Source organism: Eleutherodactylus coqui, chromosome 1 (genome assembly GCF_035609145.1).
Source record: "Eleutherodactylus coqui strain aEleCoq1 chromosome 1, aEleCoq1.hap1, whole genome shotgun sequence".
Classification (NCBI taxonomy): Eukaryota; Metazoa; Chordata; class Amphibia; order Anura; family Eleutherodactylidae; genus Eleutherodactylus; species Eleutherodactylus coqui.
In genome coordinates this window covers 477,888,873-477,896,543 of record NC_089837.1, presented here as the reverse complement: position 1 = coordinate 477,896,543, position 7,671 = coordinate 477,888,873, and positions in this window count along the sequence as shown.

Sequence of the window (7,671 nt, the reverse complement as noted above, 5' to 3'; positions counted from 1 at the left end):
TAGATTTTTCTAGTGACTCTGCTCACATTACATGGCCAAAATACGTGAGTCTGAGTCATCTTGTCCTCCCGTGATATATCAGGTCTTATACGATTCAGGACTGCGCTGTTGTACAAGTCTTATTTGCAGCTACAGTAAAAGTTTGCTGAATGCTAGTGCTCCAAAAAGTTGCATCTACAGGTTATTAAATTCAAGGGTTCACTTAGTTTTTTTCCTTTGCACTCTGGCTTTATTCAATGTGCGTAATGAACAGTACAACTATTTGTGTGCTGTTAGATTGTGTTCAACTATAATTGTGGCTTGGATAAACTCAAACATTTTATTATCACCAATGCAGATAATTCCAAAGAGTTCACTTAATTTTCTTCACCTGCACTTGTTAGAAGTCTCACTTAATAATGAAACGCAAATTCAAGTTTCCCACTGAAATTATGTTTACAGGTCTCTTCTATAGGTGCAGTTTTTAAGCTACATTTATACTCCCCATCTACAGCTTGCAGTATCGCTCACTTGTAACCTTATCTAACAGACCAGGTGCCGTCATGGAAAATTCTGGTATAAAGCCAGCATTGTGTCCTGAAAACAATAGGTCTAACCCCAGATGACTTTTCTTAACTATCTACTAGTAGAAGGAACATGTAGATGTCTAATTTTAGCATTGACTCCTAATTTAGCTTATTTCCAAAAAATTTCAAATGAATAAACAATATTTTTGGAACGCAGCAAAGGTAGAATTATTCTTGGATGCTTCCTTAGAGGAATTACAAATACAAGGCGGAAGGTCTTCGGTTTGCTGCATATTGTCTAGGTCAGACCATTCGTTGGACAAAATGTGTTCAGCTTTGAAGACTTCCTATACTAGAAAAGTAAATAAACTGCAACATTGATTGTTGGTAGATTACAACTATGAGTAAGCTCTTCCAATCACCAGTTGTCAAGGTACACCGGGAGATTTTGTTTTCCAGCAGCTGGAGAGCAACAGTGATCAGTTGATGGGGATAAGATGAGCTACGGAAGCCTTGGCGACCCAAAGGGAAGCTGTGAGCAGGTGTATATTCCATGGCATCCAATGAAAATTAACAGCTGATCCGGTAACACAGGTTCACATCAATTCTACCAAAAGGTTTCCGGAAACTTAATTGTCCGTCTGCAAACATCACTGACTACAACCAGCAACAATGTAAAAGCTGTCCATTTAGAAAATCTTTCACAATTCTAAATGTAAGCCCTTGATTTACTACATTTTGTGGTCCAAAAGACTTATACCCCATTTACACGAAAAGAGGATCGCTCAAACTTAGCTCAAAAGACAGTTTAAGTGATCATTTTGTATAGCTACTAATGGGCACTAATGTCCATTAGCAGCTAAATAACACCATTTGCATATTAATGAAATGCCTGGAGATGTATTTACAGAACAGCAGGTGGTCGGTTCTTTAAATACTTTGTTATTAGCTGGCAGCCCACAGCAGAACAATGTTATGAGCCCTGCCCGCAGAGAACTCAGCTTGAGGTCCCTGCTATTAAGAATGATGGATTTCATGCTCACATAAAATCCATCGTTCAGTAGAAAAGCACATGATGGTAGGATTTACACGCAATAATTATCGCTCAAAAGCCATCGTTTCAACAAATTTTGAGCAATAATAGTTATGTGTAAATGGGCCTTAACTGCTTCTTTATCAGTCAATTAAATTATCCGTGGGATTGGCTTTTTGGTCAGTAGTTGACTAATCTAGTTTTCTTATAAAGTACCATCTTGCTGCCAGTTGTACTTTATTAAATGTTCATTTCTGAATCTCAGAAGGTTTGTGCATAGTCATATACGGTACATTTGTACTGTTGGAGAACAAAAGCTTTCTAGAACAACTACTCATCCAGAGGACAGCTGGTACTCACCAGAGTGAGAGTTACTCTTTGTTCTGGACGATACTTTTTCTACAGTGTTTATATGCCCTAGTAGGAAATATGGAAATCGGCTTTTCTGATGATGAATCTTGATAAAGAGAATCTTAAAAATATATTAATAAATAAATTACCTTTAAAGCGCTGCAGAACAAGTTGGCGCTATACAAATAAGAGGATTTTTGGTACTTACCGTAAAATCTCTTTCTCGTCTTATTCATTGGGGGACACAGTCAAGACCGTGGGTATAGCTACTGCCACTGGGAAGCGACACTAAGCACAAAAAAGTGTTAACTCCTCCTGCAGGCTACATCCCCTCCTGCCGACATGAGGCTAATCAGTTTGTCTGCCAGCAGTAGGAGCAGCCACGCAGGATCTGAACAAGAACACAACAGGCATAATGGTTACAACTGTAAACCACAACAGCACCATGTGCAACTTACCAGAACCAAGTATCCGAACCGGATGTAACATGTAAGTATCTGGGTGGGTGCTGTCCCCCCCAATGAACAAGACGAGAAAGAGATTCTACGGTAAGTACCAAAAATCCTCTTTTCTCACTCGTGTCATTGGTGGGGGACAAAGCTAAGACCGTGGGACGTTCTAGAGCAGTCCCTCTTGGGGTGGGAGAAATTGAGGCATGCGGTCAGTTAATAGCCATCTGTAAGACTCTTTGACCGAGAGAGCTGGCCGACGATGCAAAGATATGCACTCGATAAAATCTTGAAACGTATGCAAAGACGTCCACGTAGCCGCCTTGCACACTTGGGAAGCTGATGCCCCATTGTGTACTGCCCATGAAGCTCCCACTGCCCTTGCAGAGTGTGCAGTCACCCGAAATGGTGGCGTCTTGTCCTTGGAGCGGTAAGCCTCCACCACTGCCAAACGTATCCAGCGGGATATGACCACCTTAGAGGCTGCCAGACCACGTCTTGGGCCGTCAGCAATGACGAACAAGGAGTCAGATTGCCAGAACCGCTCCAGGTAGACTCGCAAGGCTCCTACCAGGTCCAACCTGTGTAGAGTCTTTTCTCTAGGGTGGACCGCGGAAGGGCAGAATGACGAAAGCACGATATTCTCGTTGAGGTGGAAATCCGAGACTACCTTGGGAGACTGCAAAGGGATTGGGCGCAATACCACCTTATCCTGATGGAAGACTGTGAATGGTGGTTTTGCCGACAAAGCAGCAATCTCCTCCGATACTCAGCGAATGGAGGTAATCGCTACACGCAGAGCCACCTTCCAGGTCAGTACCCCTGCCGAAACTTCCCTCAGCGACCTAAACATTTGGGACTGCAGCGCATCAAGCACCAGGTTCAAGTCCCAGGGCGGGACCGGAGATCGGCAAGGCGGAGCGGCGTGTGCGACTCTCCCTGTAGGAAGGTGCACACTGCTGACCTAGCCGCCAGTGGTCACTGAAAGAGGATGGACAATTCCAATATTTGACCCTTGCGGGAATTCAAACTGAGCCCCATCTCCGGTCTGTCCTATAGAAAGGACAAAAGGCGAGCCAGCGAAAACCGCATAGAGTGGAAGACCCGTTGTTCACACCATAGGAGGAAGCCTTTCCACACACGATAATATACCTTGGCAGAGGACGGTTTTCTGGCCTTGATCATGGTCCGGATCACTGGTTCCGAAAATCCGCGAGCTCTCAGGACTGCGGCCTCAATAGCCACACCGTCAAACGTAACGTGGATAAATTGTGGTGGAAGAGGGGTCCCTGTAAGAAAAGGTCCTCCCGCAGAGGGAGAGGCCACGGAGCGTCTGCCAGTAAGGCGATGAGTTCCGCGTACCACGTCCACCGGGGCCAGTCTGGAGCTATGAGAATTACCGGAAGTTCTTCCCTCCTGATTCGCCTGAGGACCCTGGGAATAAGTGGGAAGGGTGGAAACACATACGGAAACTGGAATTCCGTCCATGGAGTTACCAGGGCGTCCACAGCTCGTACTCTGGGATCCTTTGATCTTACCACATGTTCGGAAGCTTGCGGTTGAACCTTGATGCCATGAGATCGACATCTGGTCGTCCCCACCACTTGCAAACCTCTTGAAAGACCTCAGGGTGTAGCTCCCACTCGCTTGGATCAACCGTTTCCCTGCTGAGATAGTTGGCTATCCAATTGTCCATCCCCGGTATGTGGACTGCCGACAATGCGGGAACATGTTTTTCGGCCCAAGCCAAGATTCCTTCGACTTCCTCCATGACCCTCCTGCTGCGGGTTCCGCCCTGATGGTTTACGTACGTGACAGCCGTCGCGTTGTCCGTCTGGATCCGGACTGGGTGACCCTTCAGCTGCGGAGAGAAAAGTGTTGCAACGACCAGAATATGGCCTTAAGGTCCAGGACATTAATCGGTAGAAAGGCTTCCTGACGGCTGCCAGGTTTTGTAGAGTCCCTACCCAGCTGGAGAGACTGGCATCTGTGGTAAGGATCTGCCACTGAAAAAGGTAGAAAGGATTGGCCGAGATGGATCTGGGGGGATTCCAGCCAGCACTGTAGGGCATGTTGCGTCTTCGGCGGTATCCTGATCCTCTGATCGAGTAATGTCACTGACCTGTCCCACCTTGACAAGATAGTCATTGCGTGATGTGTGCGCAAGGAGCGAACCTGCTTCTGAAGCAGGCGCTGCTTCGGTGCTGGTAGCAGAACCCGATTCAGGGCAGTGTTGAAGTGCAGACCTAAAGAACTCCATGCTCTGTGATGGTGATAGCGACGACTTTTGCCTGTTGACAATCCAGCCGAATCTGTTCAGCGTGTCCACTGTAATGTGCAGACTCTCCATATTGGCCTGCCATGTCGGGGCCTTTATCATGATGTTGTCCAGATATAGTATCGTGACAATTCCCCTGGAATGGAGGAGGGACATCGCTGCCCCCAAGATCTTTGTAAACACCCCGAGAGCTGTTGCCAGGCCAAATGGCAGCGCGGTGAACTGGAAGTGTTCAGCTTGAACCGTGAACCGAAGGAATCTCTGGTGTGCCGGTTGGATGGGAACGTGGAGGTACGCATCCTTTATATCGATTGACGACAAGAACTCCCCCGATTCCATTGACCAGATTAATGCTCGAATGGACTTCGTGCGAAAACGACGCACCTTCACGTATCGGTTCAACCTCTTCAGGTCTAGGACCGGCCTGACGGATCCATCCTTCAGTACAACAAATAGGTTTGAATAAAAACCTGTGAACCGCTGAGAAGCAGGGATCCGCACTATAACTCCTTGCGTGAGTAACTTGTGGACCGCCTGTAGAAGTGCAGAGGCTTTTACCGGTGATGCCAGTATCCTAGAGCTGAAAAAGCGATTCGGGAGGATACTTGGCAAACTCCGAAATGCCTTCCTGTACACAAGCGTCCGAGACCTGTGCCCGCCAGACCGTGGCAAATCGGGAAAGCCGTCCCCCCCCCCTCCCTTCCAACAGCAGCGGGGGGCTGACCTTCATGCAGACAACTGTGCGGGAGCCACCGCCCCCCCCCCCCCCCCCCCGGCCTTAGAGGGCTAAGCCTTATTGCGCCATGTGGCCCTGGTCCTGGGGGCTCCTCTTATTCTCTGGCGAAAGGAACAAAACTGGAAGCTGGACCGTCGTGGAGCCGCTGGTTGTCTACGACAGTTCTGCGGTAGGTGCGTGCTTTTACCCTCCGTGGCTGCTGAAATTATCTCGTCCAACCTGGCTCCAAAGAGGCACAGTCCTACGAAGAGAATGTTAGTCAGGGATCCCTTGGAGGATGCACCTGCATCCCAAGATTTCAACCACAAGATTCGACGTGTGGCTACCGACGCTTGAGCCATGAACCTCGCCGCATCCAAGGAAGCCTCGCAGATGAATCTGCCCGCCTGCTCTATCTGGCAGCAAAAGTTGGTCTAAGTGATGATCCCACTGCCTCAAAGGATGATTTAGCAAAAGCATCACTCTTCCTGTCGTGTGTATCCCGTAGGGAGGAGGCTACCTCCATGGGGAGAGTAGTGTGCTTCGCAAGGCGAGAAACCAGCGGGTCGACTGTTGGCGGCATCGCCCACTTTTTAGCCAGGTCTTCCGGGAAGGAGTACAGGACCGTCCAGGTGGTTCAGTTTTACAAAGAGTCTGTCCGGAAACTTCCACTCCTTGTCCAAAACCGCCTCAAAGTCCTCATACGGCGGAAATGTCTTCGGGAACCGCCGAGGTCGCCGAAAGGAATGTCATGGCGCAGGTGTGGAGGGTGGCTGTTCGGTAGCTGGAAAATGTCTCTCACCGCCACGATCAGGCTGTCTACCAGCTCGGAGAGGTTAGGCAACTACTCGTCTTCGATGTCAGGGTCAGAGGGTGACTCCGAAAGCTCTGCCTCAGCGCAGCTGTTCTCTCTGTAGGACGGTAGAGAAGTCACCCCAGGAGAGTCAGCATGGCTCGGCAACGCTGGCGATCTGGAGGAGTCCCATGAGTCGGGCCGTCAAATGCGCTTCCACGGTCTAGCATGAGAGAAATCTCTCCTGACCGAGACATTTCCGCCGGACACATCTGGAACCGGGGGATACGCTCGGCCCAGCCTGTCCAAAATCGTGGTAGACGGCAGGGTAAGGTTTGAGACAACTTGCGCCAGGGAGGGGGGCCCACTCTGGTTCTGTTGAGAGTGAGGGCTGCATGGGCGGGGGGCCTGTATTAGGTTGTACAGGCACCTGCCTCGGAGCGATACTGTCAGCACAGCAAGGCTGCACCTGTTCGCATGGAAATTTTGCGTTACAGCGAAAGCAAGCATAGTGCATCACTCTTGCTGATCCCTGTCCGGACTCTTGGGTTCTGGAGTCAGACATAGTGCTGTATATGACACGTTGCAACCTGCCTCTGCTGGAGAAGTATGCAGGGAAAGAATAGTGCTGGGGAGCTGCCACCAGGGCAGAGCCTACCCGGTCCAACAGGAGTTCTGGGCTGTCGCGGCTATGTCCACCCTCGCTGAAGCAGACTGTGGAACCACAAGTCCCAGCACGGAGAAGATGGCCACTCTGGTAGGAGGGGTGGAGCCAAGTGCTGAGCCACTGCCGTCCCTGTCCCCTTGGCGCGCTGGCTGAGGATTGGCCAGGAGAGCCCGCTTGGACCCAGCCTCCGCCCACCCATGACGAGGAGGGGCGTGGGTAGGTAGGGCCAGAGCCAGGGGCTAGATTTTGAAAACCCCGCACTGCTGGGGGACAGAGCAGAATCCTACCCAAGCTGGTGACGCCGCGGGCGCGAGCGTATGCTGCGGTTCGCTGTCGCGGGCCGCCAATGCGGGGCCGCGTCCCGCGAGTCAGGAGCACTAGTCGCGGCCAGAGGCGGATGTAGAGATGGTCCACTGGTTAGAGAAGCCCAAGTATACCACAGGGTCGTGTGGAACGCAAGGATGCGGCCTGCGGAAGATAGGCCGCGATACACAGTCCGGGGCGCGGGGGGATATCCTGGGGGCCCGGAGAACCATAGTGGCCGCAGCTGCCTAGCAGAGAAACAATGGGAGAATGCCCGGAGTGCAGGAGCTGCAGAGGGGACAGCAGGAGGAACACAAGAAATCCACATATTTACCTCTTGATGTATGTAGGGTGGTAGCCCGGCTCCAGCAGAGCATCCTCCCCGACATCGCCTTCCCTTTAGGGAGAGGGGATGTTGGACTGTGAATAGCGGGAGGCTCTATGGCTGGCGGGTCACACAGTTTGGGAGCAGAGTGTGCCTCCTTGCCTTCTGAGAGACCCGGCAGACAGAGGTTTGAGTTCACCTGTTAGCCATCCTCGGTGGGTTAACGGGGAGACTCCTGCCTCCCCGTTATT